Source organism: Electrona antarctica (genome assembly GCF_951216825.1).
Source record: "Electrona antarctica genome assembly, chromosome: 3".
Classification (NCBI taxonomy): domain Eukaryota; kingdom Metazoa; phylum Chordata; class Actinopteri; order Myctophiformes; family Myctophidae; genus Electrona; species Electrona antarctica.
Window position 1 is genome coordinate 49,768,523 of NC_136808.1, and position 20,048 is coordinate 49,788,570.

General features: G+C 46.9%; 2 protein-coding genes across 2 annotated transcripts in view; both read right to left on the reverse strand.

Annotated features, from left to right (window-relative positions):
• Nucleotides 1-20,048, reverse strand: part of LOC306920344 (actin, alpha skeletal muscle A) — a 210,110-nt gene that overhangs the window by 124,960 nt on the left and 65,102 nt on the right. The gene's annotated exons all lie outside the window — the stretch shown is intronic.
• LOC306920347 (limbic system-associated membrane protein-like) overlaps nucleotides 1-20,048 on the reverse strand; it is a 197,945-nt gene that overhangs the window by 4,846 nt on the left and 173,051 nt on the right. The window lies entirely within an intron of this gene.

A 20,048-nucleotide genomic window follows, 5' to 3' on the forward strand; every position in this document is an offset into this window, starting at 1 on the left:
ATATCATGGTCCCACTGTGAGAACTGAATTAGGGTTACTCCAAAAAATGGAGTGGAATTCTTATACCCTAATTGCTTCCCTTAGTGCAGAATTTTAGGTCTTTATCATTATTATTATTATTATTAAAGGACCAAGCAGTCCTGAAAGGACTTGGTCCTTTATTGGATTTGTAGTTATTTTTCTTCCGCCAAAAATAGCAGTTCTGGCTGAACCGTGCAGTCGGTTTTTGCGAAATTTGGTACCTGGCGAGCCGACCCGGAACTCTGAACCCCCCTTCACCCACAAATGTGGTAATCTGGTTCTCCAAATTGGAGAAAGAGACTGCTTTCCCTGAACTGAATAGGAACTGAACTGGGACTTTTCAAGTCAACAACTTAAAGTGGGCCCCATTTGTTTGTTTTTCATGAATGTTCAAAGCTGTTTATTTTCTCTGAAGTTTAATAATAATTTTTCAGTTAACCTTTAATCCCTGTTTCAGACTCATTTCATTGGTTTTCACTCATTGAGCTCCTCATCCGAATTCTGGTATATTTTCTGGTTTATTGATTGATTGATTGATTGAAAAATGTATTAACAGTTTGCAGAATTACAGTACATTTCAAGCACAAACTCAATACAAAGGCTGTTAACTGTGAGTGGACGACCCAATTAAGCATTACACTTGTTTCCAATAGGGTCCACAATGTTCAATTCATCAAAAACATTTAGAGACGTACAAATAGACACTTCTATATAGACAAAGGACAGAACAGGAATTCATCATAAAGGAGGTAAAAAGGGAAAAGAAACATATACAGTGAGGGAAAAAAAGGGGTGGGCGGTGGGGGGGATTCACGTTCAGCTCCGTTCATTTGTTTATTTTCCTTGGAGGAGCTGCGCTGGGTCCCCAAGTCGGCTCCGTGGCCGTACCTTGAGTTGGCTGTGTGGCCGTGACCATCTCTTGTGTTGTCCTTGTGTTGGGTCCCCAAGTCGGCTCAGTAGCCGTACCTTGAGTTGGCTGTGTGGCCGTGACCGTCTCTTGTGTTGTCCTTGCGTTGGGTCCCCAAGTCGGCTCAGTGGCCATACCTTGAGTTGGCTGTGTGGCCGCGACCGTCTCTTGTGTTGTCCTTGCGTCCGTGTTTGAGGGATTCCGATTTTACAGGGGCCAGTTTCGAATTGCAGCCGTCCGTAGGTGCCCTTTGAGAGCGGTTTTGAAGGAGTCAAGGGATTCGCATGTCTTAATGACTGTTGGTAGGGCGTTCCACATTTTGATGGCATAGGAGCGAAAAGAATTTAGTCCCTTGTTTGTGCCGAATCTGGGTTGTACATGGTTCGTTGCACTCCCTCTGGTGTTGTGGGTGTGGACTTCGTTAACATTAAGGAAGTATCTAGACAGGTACATGGGTATCTTGGTGGTGTATCGAATCTTGTGGACCAGACCCATTGCAAGATGCTGTACTCTGTCGTCGACCCTAAGCCATTCCAGCATGTCGAAGTGGGCAGGGGTGAGGTGGGTTCGGGGGGCGAGGTCAAGTAGGAGCCTGACCAGTTTGTTTTGGGAAGTCTGGAGCCTGGTTTTAAGGGCCTTTGAGGTGCTGTGGTACCAGGAGGTGCATGTATAGTCAAAGAAACCCTGTACAAGGGCTCCTGTTAAGGTCTTCAAGGTGTTTTTGTCGACCAGTGAGGAGATCCTGTAAAGGAATCTTGTTCTATGGTTGACCTTTTTGATTACGTTGGTGGCCATTTTATACGCAGTCAATTCATACATCTTTATACCCACCTTATCATTAGTTATCCTTGCGCAACTTGCTACAAAAACACTGAATGATGGCGTTGCTACGTAGCTTTACATTTTAGGTGGGTGAGGGTAGGTGGAGGTGGGTGAGGGGGTGCAGGGGCTTGCTCAAACTCTCGCTCTGGACAAAGTTGAGGGGAATAATGAAGCTTTCTAGGACAGCAGACCCCATACAAGATGGTCCAGGTGGGGGTAGGGTAGGTGGAGATAGGGTAGGTGGAGATGGGTGTAGGTGGGGGTAGAGTAGGTGGAGATGGGTGTAGGTGGGGGTAGGGTAGGTGGAGATGGGTGTAGGTGGGGGTAGGGTAGGTGTAGAAGGGTGTAGGTGGGGGTAGGGTAGGTGGAGATGGGTGTAGGTGGGGGTAGGGTAGGTGGAGATGGGTGTAGGTGGGGGTAGGGTAGGTGGAGATGGGTGTAGGTGGGGGTAGGGTAGGTGTAGAAGGGTGTAGGTGGGGGTAGGGTAGGTGGAGATGGGTGTAGGTGGGGGTAGGGTAGGTGGAGATGGGTGTAGGTGGGGGTAGGGTAGGTGGAGATGGGGGTAGGTGGGGGTAGGGTAGGTGGAGATGGGTGTAGGTGGGGGTAGGGTAGGTGGAGAAGGGTGTAGGTGGGGGTAGGGTAGGTGGAGATGGGTGTAGGTGGGGGTAGGGTAGGTGGAGAAGGGTGTAGGTGGGGGTAGGTGGAGAAGGGTGTAGGTGGGGGTAGGGTAGGTGGAGAAGGGTGTAGGTGGGGGTAGGGTAGGTGGAGATGGGTGTAGGTGGGGGTAGAGTAGGTGGAGAAGGGTGTAGGTGGGGGTAGGGTAGGTGGAGATGGGTGTAGGTGGGGGTAGGGTAGGTGGAGAAGGGTGTAGGTGGGGGTAGGGTAGGTGGAGATGGGTGTAGGTGGGGGTAGGGTAGGTGGAGATGGGTGTAGGTGGGGGTAGGGTAGGTGGAGAAGGGTGTAGGTGGGGGTAGGGTAGGTGTAGAAGGGTGTAGGTGGGGGTAGGGTAGGTGGAGATGGGTGTAGGTGGGGGTAGGGTAGGTGGAGATGGGTGTAGGTGGGGGTAGGGTAGGTGGAGAAGGGTGTAGGTGGGGGTAGGGTAGGTGTAGAAGGGTGTAGGTGGGGGTAGGGTAGGTGGAGATGGGTGTAGGTGGGGGTAGGGTAGGTGGAGATGGGTGTAGGTGGGGGTAGGGTAGGTGGAGATGGGTGTAGGTGGGGGTAGGGTAGGTGGAGAAGGGTGTAGGTGGGGGTAGGGTAGGTGGAGATGGGTGTAGGTGGGGGTAGGGTAGGTGGAGAAGGGTGTAGGTGGGGGTAGGGTAGGTGGAGATGGGTGTAGGTGGGGGTAGGGTAGGTGGAGATGGGTGTAGGTGGGGGTAGGGTAGGTGGAGATGGGTGTAGGTGGGGGTAGGGTAGGTGGACATGGGTGTAGGTGGGGGTAGGGTAGGTGGAGATGGGTGTAGGTGGGGGTAGGGTAGGTGGAGATGGGTGTAGGTGGGGGTAGGGTAGGTGGAGAAGGGTGTAGGTGGGGGTAGGGTAGGTGGAGAAGGGTGTAGGTGGGGGTAGGGTAGGTGGAGAAGGGTGTAGGTGGGGGTAGGGTAGGTGGAGAAGGGTGTAGGTGGGGGTAGGGTAGGTGGAGAAGGGTGTAGGTGGGGGTAGGGTAGGTGGAGAAGGGTGTAGGTGGGGGTAGGGTAGGTGGACATGGGTGTAGGTGGGGGTAGGGTAGGTGGAGATGGGTGTAGGTGGGGGTAGGGTAGGTGGAGATGGGTGTAGGTGGGGGTAGGGTAGGTGGAGATGGGCGTAGGTGGGGGTAGGGTAGGTGGAGAAGGGTGTAGGTGGGGGTAGGGTAGGTGGAGAAGGGTGTAGGTGGGGGTAGGGTAGGTGGAGAAGGGTGTAGGTGGGGGTAGGGTAGGTGGAGATGGGTGTAGGTGGGGGTAGGGTAGGTGGAGAAGGGTGTAGGTGGGGGTAGGGTAGGTGGAGAAGGGTGTAGGTGGGGGTAGGGTAGGTGGAGATGGGTGTAGGTGGGGGTAGGGTAGGTGGAGAAGGGTGTAGGTGGGGGTAGGGTAGGTGTAGAAGGGTGTAGGTGGGGGTAGGGTAGGTGTAGAAGGGTGTAGGTGGGGGTAGGGTAGGTGGAGATGGGTGTAGGTGGGGGTAGGGTAGGTGGAGATGGTCCAGGTGGGGGTAGGGTAGGTGGAGATGGGTGTAGGTGGGTGAAGCACATTGTCACGTTTTTCATCCTTGGGCTGTTTGCTAGTCCCTTTTGGGACCCTCGGTTACCTTTTCTGAATTTTGGACGGTCGGTACCCTAGGGTCCCTCGTAGCTTATTTCACTCTCCATAGGACTCAGATTTACATACTCTCTGTTTACGGAGAGCCGCGCCGTCGCTTGAGTGTTGGTGAGATGTTTCAAAGATGCATAACACAGCTATAGGAGACAACGGAAACGTGTGCGAAAGAGCGGTAATCGGAGTTGCCGTTAAGTATTTATTTTTGAAATTTTGCTTCGCTCTCCTCTCTCTTCCTTGACTTCCTTGTTGACTTCCCATTGTACCGCCTCCCGCACCGAGACTGGCTAGCTGCACGTCCTAGTTACTGCCTCTGATTGGCCGACCACGTACATGCAGGATATTTATAATGCTGTTGTGTCGCGGGAGGCGGGACATGGGAAGTGAGGAAGAGAGAATTTCAGAGAAGCCAAAAAGATGAAATGTATACATTTATAAAAATACTTAACGGCAACTCCGATTACCGCTCTTCCGTTGTCTCCTATAGCTGTGTTATGCATCTTTGAAACATCTCACCAACACTCAAGCGACGGCGCGGCTCTCCGTGAACAGAGTATGTAAATCTGCGTCCTATGGAGAGTGGAATAAGCTACGAGGGACCCTAGGGTACCAACCGTCCAAAATTCAGAAAAGGTAACCGAGGGTCTCGAAAGGGGCTAGCTGTTTGCATGCCTGTAGGTTAGGGTCAGCTATTTAAAATGTTAATTTGTTATATAATTGCATGGTCTTCTTTCTCTCAAGTTCAGTCTTCTATGTTTCTATGGCTCATTATGCAAATAGCATATCGTTTTTGTTGCTATTGCTGTATTCCTTGGCTGCTTGCAGCTACCCTTTGCTTTTTCCTTTGCTGCTGCATTTTGTTTTTGTTTTGTTTTATAATAATACTTCACACGTCATCCTCAAAGCTCACAGGCAGAGGGCAGCATTGACCTATTGAACTGTTTTGACGGTTGGCCTCCTCTTTGAGAGGCATTACTTAACCTCCAGCCCTGGTTTGAAATGATTTGATCTCCGTTGAATGGAGGCCAAATGGACTGTAGCGCAGAGGAGCATGCACCAGCAGCGACCAGCAAAGGCGGGAGGAAGGGGGAAGGAGCATCAGTCAGATATATTTGATTGTGTGGGAGGTGCATGGGGGGACTGAAGTAGAAAACGGTGGGCAGCTGTGACAATGTGACAGTGATCAAACATGCACTTGCTTCCCACGACAATGACCATCACCCCTTTCTGTCAAAGTAGCTGACAACTCCCTTTGGTTTGTGTTGTGTCTGTTGCCACGGGCAACAAGCACTGAGCAGAGAAGGTACGCTCAGAGAGAACATCTAAACCTCTGTGGAAAAAATAATATATTAACCTATGTATGTATAATAATGTAAGCTATAGTTGGTCAATCTGTGTTATGGCCAAAATGCAGATGCACACAGATACATTTCTGAGAGTGTAAAATGTATTATATTTGAACACTCTCAGGCCTCATTCACACGTATCAAACACCATCAAACAAATGTTTGGTAATTTTTTTGTTTTTTTAGGCCATCACAATGGGAGTCACATGGTTTGACCAAACAATTGTGTTTGATTGCTGATTGCCGGTGGTGTTCTGCCCCTTCCCCCATCAAACAAAAATGTTTGGTCAAACCATGTGACTCTCATTGGAAAAGCATTGTGGTGGCCTAAAAAAACTAAAACAAACGACCAAACATTTGTTTGATCGGTGTTTGATACGTGTGAATGAGGCCTCAGAGTTACAAATCAATTAAATGAATCAATCAAATGAACACTGAGGATTTTACTGTGTATTAAAGGTGATACTTTAAGTTGTGTTGTTGACTTGTTGTTAAAAAGTTACAGCTCTATTTTTACTGTTGTTATACAGTGTGTGTTCAGTAACAGGGTCTCCCTAGTCTGGCTCAGCCAGCACGATTTCTGGTCCAGAAGAGCGGGTTCCGGGGATCCCGGCGGTGGATCCTATTGGTTCACCGATCTGAGTCCCCTCTCCTCTCCTCTCCTCTCCTCTCCTCTCCTCTCCTCTCCTCTCCCTCCTCCCCTCCCCACTCCCCGGTAGAAAACAGTGGAGAACACTGACAACACCAAATTTGGAGCGACGCCCCTCTGCACTGTAGTTCACTCCCACTCCTCTAGCCCCGCCCCCTCTGCACTGTAGTTCACTCCCACTCCTAGACCAGGAAATGTGGCTTGTTTTCCCCAGGCTTTTCTTTTTCTTGTGAAAGCGTAACGCCTGCAGTCTCCGAGGCAAGAGTCTCCCTGACTCTCCTGCTCTCTAACCAACAGAAAATAAATGAGCCTCTTGTACAGTACTTCTTCATAGAGACACTCAGCCCAACACTAAACCATACACTCGAGGAATGCGGGGGGGGGGGGGGGGGGGGGGCGCGGGTAGGGGTGGGGGGGGGTGTTAGGAAACATTGGAAAGTGCACGAAATACTAAAGACCATAAATCTTGGAGCGCTGGTGTGCCTATTAGATTATGTATCATATCCATGATAACACCAGTTCTTCTTACGCACAGGTCCTGCTCTCTTCCTGTCACAGAACTTTTACTGCTGCTACACTGGATCGAAAATCGAAGGATAAATTGTTGTTGTGGTTTTTGTCGTTCTCCTTTTTTATCATCATCGTCATCAGCAGCAGCAGCAGCAAAAGCGTTCCTTTCCCTTTACATGACTTGGCCAGCTGCCAGATAGTTGGACAATAGCAGCAATCTGCAGCCTGCAGGGTTATTGTAAGGTACAGAATGGCTCTGTCCCTGAATGTCATCACTGTTCCTTCCTGTCTCTCTGTCTCTATCTCTCTGTCTCTCTGTCTCTTCCTACTTACACTGCCTCCATTCCCACCAGCATGCCAGTAGGACATACTGGATCATACATATTTTTCACATTTCCCATAATGGGAATTTAGATTCACTTTCTACTCCCATTGCTAGTCTGATCGAACCCTACAAGCCATCCCGCGCGCTCAGATCAGCCAACGCAGCCAACGCAGGGAAGCTGGAGGTACCTACTACCTTCACTAAAAACACTGGGACAGCGCTCCACACGTCCCAAACTCTTCTCCCTTCTGGCTCCAAAACTATGGAATGCACTTCTCATTGCAATTAGAACTGAAGACTCACTCCCAATCTAAACTATGGAATGCACTTCTCATTGCAATTAGAACTGAAGACTCACTCCCAATCTTCCGCCGTAGTCTGAAAACCCACCTCTTCAGACTCCATCTTAGCCCGTAGCACTTGCCGTAGCACTTGCCATTGCCCCGACGACCTTTTACAGGCATACGCAAAGGCTCAACTTATGTAACTTAGATAGCATTTTATGTAGACATAGTGATGTGGCAGTTTTGTACACACAAACGCGTCAGGAATCACGAGGCAAGTTTGATGATGGTTTATTTAACGTGCACAGCATTACATCGATGCTGCAGCACCGGCGGGTCAATGTAGCCATCATGTCACAATTCAGAGATACAGTTTATATGCAGTGATAGACCACACCCAGAAGGTGGGGCAGAAAGAGATACGAGAGAAGGTTTTAGGGACAGGATGACAGGATGCAGACAGGAATACACAGAGATGAAAGTCTAAGAACCATTTGCTAGAGGAAGAGAGGGGGGTGGGGGGGGGGGGGAACAGGTCACCAGAGCCAAAGTGTCAGACACACTGTGTTCTCACAGTATGGTTTCAGAGCTTCAAAGTCAGTAGAGATGGTCACAGGTGACAGGAAGGCATTGTGTTTAGACAGGCCTTGGCGTTATAGGGGAGCTGTGAGAAGAGTGAATGCACGATGGGAAATTCCTCGTCAAATCCCTCCTTTTGTTAATTAAACAACAACTTAATTAAACAATAATTGTGAATTTTCCATCAATATCAAAATAATACATCAAGAAAATACATAACAAATAGAAGCACTTGTAACATAATTGAGCTAAGCAAAATAATGACACAAGGGTTTAAGCATATAACGTTAAGAGTACAGTGATACTTTTTTTTTCTTTTTTCTTTTTTGATCGTGGTCAGTCCGGGCTGTCAGGTGCCTTTGTGGTACTCGGCTGAACGTTTGGCGCGTCCAATGGGTGCGAGGCGTGTGTGTGACGCGCGTGCGTGCGTGCGTGTGTCTGGTCAGTGGTCGTACAGTCCTCCTAGCAGGCCGCGTGCACTGAAGACCGTATGGTATGACTGGGGCATTTTCTTTGGGCTCAGGCTGTGCTCCTTTCCTGTATGCAATGCATTGTCTATTCTAGGTGCGGTTATGAGTGTGTACTTGTCAAATAAAGCTCTTTGTGTATGTGTGAGGACTGTAATCACCATTGCAACCTGGAGACAATGACAATGTCTCAGCAGATCATGTTGGTCAGCGCAGCCCATAGGTGCAGCCCCACTAAATGAGTGTATGGCGAGTCAACACCCTCCTCTCCGCCACCGCTCACATTCAGGACCTCTCTTTGACCGCCGCTGAGCATAGGTGACGTGATGACTGTTCCGCTGTCCATCCATAGGCTGGGCAGAGTAGTGAGGCATTTCGCAGCCCGCTCTGGCGTAGGCCGACATTCTCCGCTGCAGTGCTGCACCGAGGTGCACGTGGTGAAAGCCTGATGATGATCGCTTCTCCATCCGCTGGGCAGGTATAACAGCACGCTGTCTGCTGCCGCTGGTAGATAGTAGCATGTATCACCTGCTTGTTGGCTTGACTGCGGCGCGCAGCTCCTGGGCGCCATTGTTCGTCGCTGTGTAGACGCGCCGCTGCACACCGGATCTGGTTCTGTGTCCTTGCAATGAGGTCACCGGGCTAAACAGTTAGGGGGCAGGGCTTGCTGTCCTGTGCTGTGGGGGGTTTCTGTTAAAGCAGGAGATGAGACTGCACAAGTCCTTTGAAGTCATAATATGTATATTCCCTAATGTAGGTCCCCCCTTGTAACTATGAAATACATCCAGTCATTCATTCACACATTCATTACTGTCTAATAGCAAACATTTCACACCACGCAATACGCCAGGCATGTGATCGTCTCATCGAAACCTCCTGGCTCCCCTTACCCCAAACTCAGGCTTTGACGGCAGGGCGAACTAAGTTCCTCCCGACACTGGATGTGTACCCAGCCGTTCCCACCACCAAAATAAGAAAATTTGGTAGAAGACTGCGTCTAATACCACTATGCCTATTTCAATGAGTCGATTCCATGCCTGTACAAACACACATTTACAGAATTGATTTAAATGCTACCATAAGTTGTATTAGTAGGAGTATCAATTATCCAAGTCTTCAACCATAAAACTATTTTTATGGGAATACTGAGCTAGACTTACGGAAAAATAAATCTACATGTTTGATCAGCTGCTGATAGTGAGAAAAACCAGGTGATAGCCTCCTGACCTATACTGTATGGTGCATGGCTTAGCAAGGCTCACTTCTCTAGGAACTAAAGAGCCACTTAATTTTAAACACTTAAACTAACTTTTAATATCAATCAGGGCATGGCCTGCCTGGGGAATTTAGATTAAATTCTTTCTACATAAAACAATTTTAATAAGTCTATATTAGACAGTCACTTGATCAAAATGAAGTGATAACTAGTAAACCAGTCATCGATGCTACTCTTTCATCAAGACTACTTTAGCCCCACACTCAGGATAACTGAGTGAGGTAATAGATTAAACTATTTTGACTACCATTTCACCTGTTGACTACTCTAGCCTAGAGACTGACATTTTGTCGGGACTCCCGCGGGTCACGGGATTCCCGCAGGATTCACGCGGGATGGGATTAATATTTGTATTAATCCCGTGATCGGGACGGGACGGGAATGTAAATCAACAGGAGCGTGCAGGATCGTGAATGACATTTTCAACTGGTCGCGCTGCCAACCAAAAGAACAGAAGCGCCCATCTTTGTTGTAGTCATCTTTCAGTGAGCCAACACTCTTTTGACTTGCTGACGCAAGTCAAAAGAACTACATACCCCAGCAGTACTAATGCTTCCAGGCTCCGCTGAGTCCGCTCCAACCGGGAGAGGATGAAAACTTCCTTCATGCAATCCAGTGGACGTTTCATAAAGTTTAATATGAAGACATCGCAGTGCGGCCTTGCATGATTCTGCATCGCGCCGGTGATGTGATATAATCGATTATTTATAGCCAGATCATCCTGATGCATTTGTTTCCCCTGGCAGTGGCAACTTGCAATTGTGATGCTACGTTAGCTACATGCTAACGCTGTTACTGTTGGCACTTGCTTGGCTCCCTGAACAGCTGTCTTAGGCTGAGCGAATGTTCAATACATCGTCTCCCTTCTTTCTCACAAACGAGTCCCATACACCAGTGGTTCCCAAACATTTTCATGTCAAGGACCCCTAAATCAACATTTATTACCCCGCGGACCCCCATTTGAAAATATGCCAGGGACCCCCATAAGAGAAGATCTGTATTACGTTTATTACTGTGTGTAAAAAATATTTATATATGTTTTTATTGGCTATTATATATCTCAAAAATTGACAAAGCACTTGTCAACAGTCAGAACTGTTCTTGGTTTTGTTTTAATATTGATATGAATAGGATATACTGTATTTGGTAGTCAAAGTTAAATCCACCATTGCCCACTTTATTTTATTTTTTTGTATTGGTAGGCTATCTGTCTTGAGAAGCAGGAAGCGATAGATAGATACCGGTAGATAGATAGATGGATAGATATAGAATAACTTTTCATAGAAAAAAAAAAAAAAACAGGAGCGGGATGGGAGCGGGAGTAATTTCGAGTGGGAGCGGGATGGGATCAGGAGTCATTCTACAGGAGTGGGACAGGATGGGATTTTGTTTTTTACTCTGGCCCAGGATTGGGACAGGACAGGATTTTTTCTGCAGGAGTGGGATGGGACAGGAGTGAAAATCCACTCCCGTGTCAGTCTCTACTCTAGCCCACATTTCGACACAGAAACTGCCCATAAATTCACCTAAATATTTTCTCCAGAAATGTTCTTCACAAATTTGAGCACTTTCAAACATAACCTATTTTAACCACTTTAATCCTATAAATCCTATTATTTTTGGCCATTGTAAAAGGGTCAATCTACAAGCACGAGAAAAGAATAATCAGCTCTACTAATTCTAAGACGATTTTATACTGAAGCGTATGAGAGGGGCACCGGGATCTCGGTCGTCTGACACAGGGCATCAATTAATCTCAATAAAGCTAAAATTATTTAAACATTCTCCAAATTACCCCATAGACTCTATTTCTTGAATCAACTTCTTAACTAATTTAACTCGACAAAACTCAAAATCACAATTAGTCTTGATGTGAGACATCCTACATAATGAGTACTTTTACTTAACCTGGATGATGATTGAATCCTCGTCTGGACGTGCAGCCCCGCATCGGCCCAGCTCTCCCGTCCGCCACCCCCCGCCAGCCAATCCGGCTTCTTCATCCCTCTGGTCTCTGTTTCCTTGGAGTTGCTTGGCCCCTCTTTTTTGGCTGTGGGCAGGCCGGTCTCCAATGGTCTGGGCTGTTGCAGTTGAAACAGCGCCCATCATTCAGCTGAGTTTGCTTGGTCACTCTCTGACCTCTAGTCTTTTTCAGCTGTGGGCAAGCTGGTCTTCTTGGCTGTGTGCAGGCCGGTCTCCAATGGTCTGGGCTGTTGCAGTTGAAACAACGGCCATCATTCAACTGTTGGTGGTGGTTCATTCCACGTCCCCTGCCATCATGGTTTGAAGATGGCTCAGGTGATGGGCAACGGGGTTGAATGTCACTGTTGCTGCTGACTTTGTCACTGTCAGCCAGCACTGGGTTGGAAAAGTCAATGCAGGATGAGCACTGGCTGCTGTCAGCGTCACTGAATTGTCCTTTCTGCGTTTCTTCTAATAGGCTGAGAGCAGCAAACATCTGTGCTCCTTCCAGAATGGATAGAACTGAGGAGTAGGCTGTGCGGTTGCAGAGGCTGCAGGCATGTGTCACTCCAGGAGCATCCTCCTTGTCGTTGGAGAGGGCAGAGGGCTGAGGTGTTGCCTGCTGCTTCGGCAGGCTGTTATGGAGAGTGGATGGGACAGCTGTCTGTAGAGAGGGGGTTTGCATGTTCTGTGGCAGGCTGGGAGACATGACAATCACGTGCTGGAATGCTGGCTGTTTTGCTGGACGGGTTTGGATGGCTGGCTTGGGGTGGGGGCAGTCAAGGCCTGGGCCGATCCGTGGCAACACCTGCAGACAGGAGGAAAACGCAGGCGAGTAGGAAAAACTACATATGCAGGGGGGAGTCTATCACTTTTCGACACATCACGACACTCACAATACCCTGTCTGTAACTTCAAATCACTTTTTTAAACGAATTTCACATAACCTTATCGATCAATGATAGAAATGAAACATAGACAGAGTTGAATTCAGAGGTGGAGTCAAGATTAACATACACATTTGGTGTCCCAAACGGTTCCTGAAGGACAATAGAATACTAAATATCTCTCCAACACCTCAGACGGCTTCAAACAGTATAGAACAAAGCAAGGTACTCAGGCTGAGTGATTGCTCTGAGTCTAGACCGGCCGTCTCCTAGCTCACTAACCAAATTAACACATGTAGTGACCAAATGTATCTAGTCTAATTATTGCAACAAATGACAACATTACACAAAGTTCCCAAAATGATTACAACTGGTTCAAATTACATGTTTACGTTCTTCTAAATGATTCTTCTTCACATCCATACAACTTCATCAATGTACACCTAGCATCACTTTCACCTGTCCCTGTTCTCTGGGACCGGCACACTTTTCTCTCAGTACACAGCAATTTTGACTGCAATGTAACACGGTATCGTTATGCTACTATGTGAGGACAAAATGTCTTTATGTTGTTTTATACAACAAGGTATCTTATGTTTTCCCACAGAGTAACAAGGTGTCGTTGTGTTACAAACTTGACTTCATGCAACTATCTTTATGCTATTTTGTGAGGACAACAAATGTCTTTATGTTGTTTTATACAACAAGGTATCTTTGTTGTTTCCACAGATTAACAAGGTGTCGTTGTTTTTCAAAACATGCAACTATCTTTGTGCTATTCTGTGAGGACAGCAAAATGTCTTTATGCTGCTTGTGCAACAAGATATCTTTTGCTGTTTCCACAGTGTAACAAGGTGTTGTTGTGTTATTTAATGCAAGGTCGTTTTCTGTCCACTAGGCTAGATTTACACAATAGATAGGCTGGCAAAATATGGTCTTAGAATTTAGCATACTTAATTAAACCCTTTAAAAATGTAGCACTTCAATTGTCAGGAATATGTTTGGAAATTGGAAATTTCTCACCGTTTCAGTGTAGCCAACTAGCCACGGGTTTTTTTTAAATCCAGGCGCTGAACTCCGTAGATCGCAGCCGCGGATTTCCTGTTGATCTCTGTAGCGTTGATGTGATGGACAATCGTGGCTTGATCTCCCGGAGCTCAGACGTCGCTGGATCCCTACTTCTAGACACCAAATTGATGTGGCAGTTTTGTACACACAAACGCGTCAGGAATCACGAGGCAAGTTTGATGATGGTTTATTTAACGTGCACAGCATTACATCGATGCTGCAGCACCGGCGGGTCAATGTAGCCATCATGTCACAATTCAGAGATACAGTTTATATGCAGTGATAGACCACACCCAGAAGGTGGCGCAGAAAGAGATACGAGAGAAGGTTTTAGGGACAGGATGACAGGATGCAGACAGGAATACACAGAGATGAAAGTCTAAGAACCATTTGCTAGAGGAAGAGAGGGGGGTGGGGGGGGGGGAACAGGTCACCAGAGCCAAAGTGTCAGACACACTGTGTTCTCACAGTATGGTTTCAGAGCTTCAAAGTCAGTAGAGATGGTCACAGGTGACAGGAAGGCATTGTGTTTAGACAGGCCTTGGCGTTATAGGGGAGCTGTGAGAAGAGTGAATGCACGATGGGAAATTCCTCGTCAATAGCACTATATAGTATATGTGACCAAATTGTACTGAGGGGCTGCCATTGGATTCTTTTACATTTTATTCTTTTTCATGTCATATGAAAGCAGGGAATCATAGCTTCAAATTGACATATTTGTTGTTCAGTTTGACCCACCAGTTTTGGAGATATGGCTTATAGCGAGTTGAGAAAACAGGCTTGTAAGGTTCACTTCTGTGGTCTTTAACATTACACCTAGCTAGTAGCTACATGTTTAAGCATTTATTTCATATTTACATGTCGATTTCAGCTCTGACACTTATTTCAGACATGCTCTATGTGAAGAATCATGAACTAATTTTAAAAAAAAAATCTGGTGAAAAGCTGGAATTTGCACGATGGCAGTCTCTCAGTCAAATCTGGTCACATATATGCATAGTTCATTATAGATATTCCACTGTTAGGTTCTTAGCATATGTATGATTCATGATGGCAATTTATTTATGTATTGGATGTATTACCACGTCTTTTGTTCCTGCTTAGTGTAGGTCGCGAGCGTCTGCTGAATGCCTAATTTGAAATTGAATTGAAATTGAAATGACAAGTGATAGAATCAGCTGTATTGGCACATCACTGGCTTACAGAAGTAAGTGCATCTGCAAGTGCATCTGCACTCCCATCGTATTGTAATTTCGTAGAGGTAAGAAAGGTAAGAGATCAAACAAAGGAGATCAAACAAGAAAAGAAAAGACAAAATACAATTAAAAATCTATCTACATATTCACATGGTGCCTGAGATAAGATATAAAAGGTGCGCGAGCATAGCAGCAGGTGCAGGCTGTGCATGATGTACTTATGAGTATTAGTTAAGGTGTTAGAAAAAAGCAACAAACAAATGTCAGTGCGTAACGACCGCATAATCCACACAACGTAGACGGACATGGTGTAGTCTGTAGAAAAGTCAAGTCACATGTCTGTATAATTCACATAATGTCCAAGGAAGAGCTAAGAAAAACCAAGTAAACTTGTCCCTGCTATAATCCACCGTCTGAGACCAGCCCACACTGCCTGTCATAAGGCTGCGGAACCAGGCGTCTGAGACCAGCCCACACTGCCTGTCATAAGGCTGCAGATCCAGGCGTCTGAGACCAGCCCACACTGCCTGTCATAAGGCTGCGGAACCAGGCGTCTGAGACCAGCCCACACTGCCTGTCATAAGGCTGCAGATCCAGGCGTCTGAGACCAGCCCACACTGCCTGTCATAAGGGCTGCGGAACCAGAACCAGGCGTCTGAGACCAGCCCTCACTGCCTGTCATAAGGCTGCGGAACCAGGCGTCTGACACCAGCCCACACTGCCTGTCATAAGGCTGTGGAACCAGGCGTCTGAGACCAGCCCACACTGTCTATCATAAGGCTGCGGAACCAGGCGTCTGAGACCAGCCCACACTGTCTGTCATAAGGCTGTGGAACCAGGCGTCTGAGACCAGCCCACACTGTCTGTCATAATGCTGCGGAACCAGGCGTCTGAGACCAGCCCACACTGCCTGTCATAAGGCTGCGGAACCAGGCGTCTGAGACCAGCCCACACTGCCTGTCATAAGGCTGCGGAACCAGGCGTCTGAGACCAGCCCACACTGCCTGTCATAAGGCTGCAGAACCAGGTGTCTGAGGCCAGCCCACACTGCCTGTCATAAGGCTGTGGAACCAGGCGTCTGAGACCAGCCCACACTGTCTGTCATAAGGCTGCGGAACCAGGCGTCTGAGACCAGCCCACACTGTCTGTCATAAGGCTGTGGAACCAGGCGTCTGAGACCAGCCCACACTGTCTGTCATAATGCTGCGGAACCAGGCGTCTGAGACCAGCCCACACTGCCTGTCATAAGGCTGCGGAACCAGGCGTCTGAGACCAGCCCACACTGCCTGTCATAAGGCTGCGGAACCAGGCGTCTGAGACCAGCCCACACTGCCTGTCATAAGGCTGCAGAACCAGGCGTCTGAGACCAGCCCACACTGTCTGTCATAAGGCTGCGGAACCAGGCGTCTGAGACCAGCCCACACTGCCTGTCATAAGGCTGCGGAACCAGGCGTCTGAGACCAGCCCACACTGCCTGTCATAAGGCTGCGGAACCAGGCGTCTGAGACCAGCCCACACTGCCTGTCATAAGGCTGCGGAACCAGAACCAGGCTTTTGCCTCATTCAGCAGTCTGACAGCAGCAGCCAGGTGAAAACTGCTCCAGAATCCGGTCATGCTACTCTTGATACTGCAGTAGGGGGTCTTGTCTGGCCGCGGTTGTTATACGCGGTTGAACAGCTTGTGATTGGGTGGTGCTTCATGTCCTTGATGATGCGTCTGTGCTGTGATTACACATCATCTTTGTACAGTTCCTGGAGTGCAGGGAGCGAGGCTGATCTCTTCTCGGGCAGTACAGCTCCCGTACCAGGCCGTAACGCATCCTGTCAGAATGCCTTCAACTGAGCTGTTGTAGTACAGCCTCCTCCTTCGGCGGCGGAGCCACATACAGTCGCTGTTGAGCCTTTCTTTCTCACGTGTGTGGTGTGTGTGGTGTGTGTGTAGTGTGTGTGGTGTGTGTGGTGTGTGTGGTGTGTGTGTAGTGTGTGTGTGGTGTGTGTGGTGTGTGGTGTGTGTGTGTGGTGTGTGTGTGTCCCATTTGAGCTCCTCCTCAATGTGTACCCAGAGGAGGAGTTATATTGTCACTGTTGAGCAGAAAATGTATATCTCCTCGACTTTTTCTGTTTTTGTTTTATAAATGAATGCCCTATATTCCGTCATATAGGGCTAAGTGTTGTACAAAATTAGATAGCTGATCTACAAGCTATAAGCTTCTACAGTGTATATTGTATTAAGTATAATTATAATCTACTGTATACATGCATTATAGGGGAGAACAGGCAGTGCAACAAAGAGTTTCATCCACTGTCATTTTTCATGCTAATGGTAATGCGTAATTAACACTGTAACAATAGCTTAGGGAGTGATTAAATGGGTTATTAGTCATTATCACGCTACGCGGGTGAAGTCATCAAATCAAAACGGATGTGACAAAAGAGGGCAAGGGGCCTGGCGGAGGCACGGCACAGCAGGAACTAACAATCTGTGGTGTTACATTTACTTAGTTTAAATGAACAGAAAGTGCTTTTTTTGAGCTGCCATCATCACCTTTATATTATGTATATATACTAGAATTTCGCGGGCCTTCGGCCCGCTCATCCTCGCGCCATGCGATGCGTCGCAAATGGGAAGAAGGCAATGGCAACCCATGATGTTTTCATTTATGCATTTGCTTGGAAAGCGCAAAGTTGCCAAGCTGGCTGAGTGGCCCTGTTTGGTTTTGTGTATTTGCGTATGAAAGAGAGCATGGCAAGGCGCAGGAACAGTATACTGTACTGTACTGTGCTGTACTTTAAGTCTTTGTACTGTACTGTACTCATGTGTACTGTACTGTACTGTTCTCTGTACTGTTGTATTAGTGTTATTGTTTATTATTATTATTATTATTATTACATGGATTAATATTCTGATGTACTGTACTGTACTGTTCTCTGTACTGTTGATATTATAGTTATTAGTGTTGTGTTATTATTTATTATTATTATTATTAGTAGATGGATTAATATTCTGATGTGAGCTTTCTTTCTGTACTGTACTGTACTCATGTGTACTGTGCTGTTCTCTGTATTGTTGATATTATGGTTATTAGTGTAGTGTTATTATTTATTATTATTATGATGATTGAAAGAGAGCATGGCAAGGCGCAGGAACAGTATACTGTACTGTACTGTACTCATGTGTACTGTACTGTTCTCTGTACTGTTATTAGTGTTGTGTTCTTATTTATTATTATTATTATTATTACATGGATTAATATTGTGATGTACTGTACTGTACTGTTGTCTGTACTGTTGATATAGTTATTAGTGTTGTGTTATTATTTTGTATTATTATGATTATGACATGGATTAATATTCTGATGTGAGCTTTCTTTCTGTACTGTACTGTACTCATGTGTACTGTACTGTTCTCTGTACTGTTGTTATGATTAGTGTAGTGTTCTAATTTTGTATTATTATTATTATTATTAGTAGCGTTTTGTGGCGTGTGTGTGTGTGTGTGCGTGCCATTTCAGCATCGCGAGGCGATCCAAAATCCCCCCCCCCCGCACACGCACGCACACACCACACACACACACACACACACACGTGTCTGCAGTGACACTGCGTTGTACACAGGTGTTCTATTTCATCCGTACTGACTGCCAGAGGCAGTGCTTAACACTGGACGCAAAGCATCCAGTGTTAAGCAGTCATCCAGGATTCATAGAACCATAGTTACATACGTAACTTACGTTTTGTGTTGCAGCGCGTTGTTGCAGCGTGTGCGTGTAGTGTTGTTGTTGTCGTTGTTATCCATATATGCGCCTCGGTTCGTCCCGATTGTACCACGCCAGGTGTCGACGCGGTCGTGTTTGCATGATTGTAACTGTGTATGTAATCGTGGCGCTCTCCATCCAAGTTAGAATCAGTGTAGAACCTGTGTTGTTGTTCTTCTTCTTCTTCTACTGTTGGTTTCTGGCAGGCTGTACACTGTGTGTGTGTGTGTGTGTGTGTGTGTGCGTGTGTGCGCGCGCGGGCGCGCGTGTGTGTGTGTGTGTGTGTGTGTGTACTGTGTAACTTCCGGTAGTGTTTCCGGAAGTGTGAAAGGTAACACGAAACACGTGGGTCACGTGGTGGGGTTTTGAGCCATTGGGAAGGGGTGATGTAGTGTTGCCAGGTCCACGTATTGTAAGCGAGTGGTAGTGTGTGAAAGTATAGGCTGTAGGCTGTAGGAAGTCAGGGTTTGCGGCCTTGTTTACATAGACGTGGCAACAATGTTGGCGGCAGCCAATGAAAAGAGTGGAATCACGGGATGCAGTGTTGCCAGGTCTGCGAATTGTAAGCGAGTTGTAAGTAGCGTGTTGAATGGCATTTTTTCTGGGCTTGTTGTCATAGACCTGGCAACATGTGAGTGTGTGCGTGCAAGGGTGTGGGTGCTTGGGGAGATATTGTTTGTTGTGAAGAGATACAATGCCGGCGTGGGTGTGGAAGGGAGGCAACTTTGGTGTCAGTGCAATGAGTAATGTTCCGCGGGTGTTGTTGAGGGTCGGCGTGCGGCGCGATATGAGGAGATAGCGGCCGAAGGACGCGGAGGGTAAGTGTGTGACGTCAGTGCCGTGTGAGTGTAGTGTGTTGCAGTGTGTCAGTGACGTGTCAGTGATGTATGCAGTGTGTGACTTTGGGTCCCTTTTCCTGGGTTGGGTACAACTTCTCACTTGTATATATAGATATACACACACAGTATATACCATGTATAGAGCAAAGACTGTCTTCTATGCATTTTCTATGCTGGACTGTTCTTCCAAGCCCAGTTCCATTCAACTGAACTGCTGCCGAGTACAGGAATGATGTTTTTCCCATATTTCTGTGAAAATGGCAGGGTTAAAAATCTGTAGGGCTCCCTCTGGTGTAGTGCCTGTGAGTATCATAACCACGTGAAGTCCATGTTTACCGTTATTTTTGAGTGGTGTAAACCACTCCTACAACTGGCTTTGTTAGTTTACGTGTCTGTCTGTTCGTACCAAAAAATGAGCATGGTTGCTATGGTCACCCAGTTCACACGGGTGTGATTTCATCACGTCAGACATTACGTCAGACCACAGCTGATTCATTCTATATAAGACCTTACACCACTCAGTTCACACGGGTGTGATTTTTCATCTATATAGGATATTTGGGCTAGGTTTGAACATTGCAGGCATGAATAAACACTCTGGGACCTACAGTATGTTGTATGGCTTCTTATGACTAATCTTATTAGGCATTTTTTAGAGAAAATAGTTGATCTATAGCGATGCGTTGTGAGCTTGTAGATCTGCTATTTTCACTATTTTAAAATACTATTAGTCATAAGGCATAAGATGCCAGGTTCTAATTCTCATCACGACAAACTTTGTACATCTTTGGTGAAGTGCCTTACTGTAAAAAATCATTTCCCAGATAAACTGACACAGGATATTGTCAGTGTAAACCTCACAACCAAAATGTC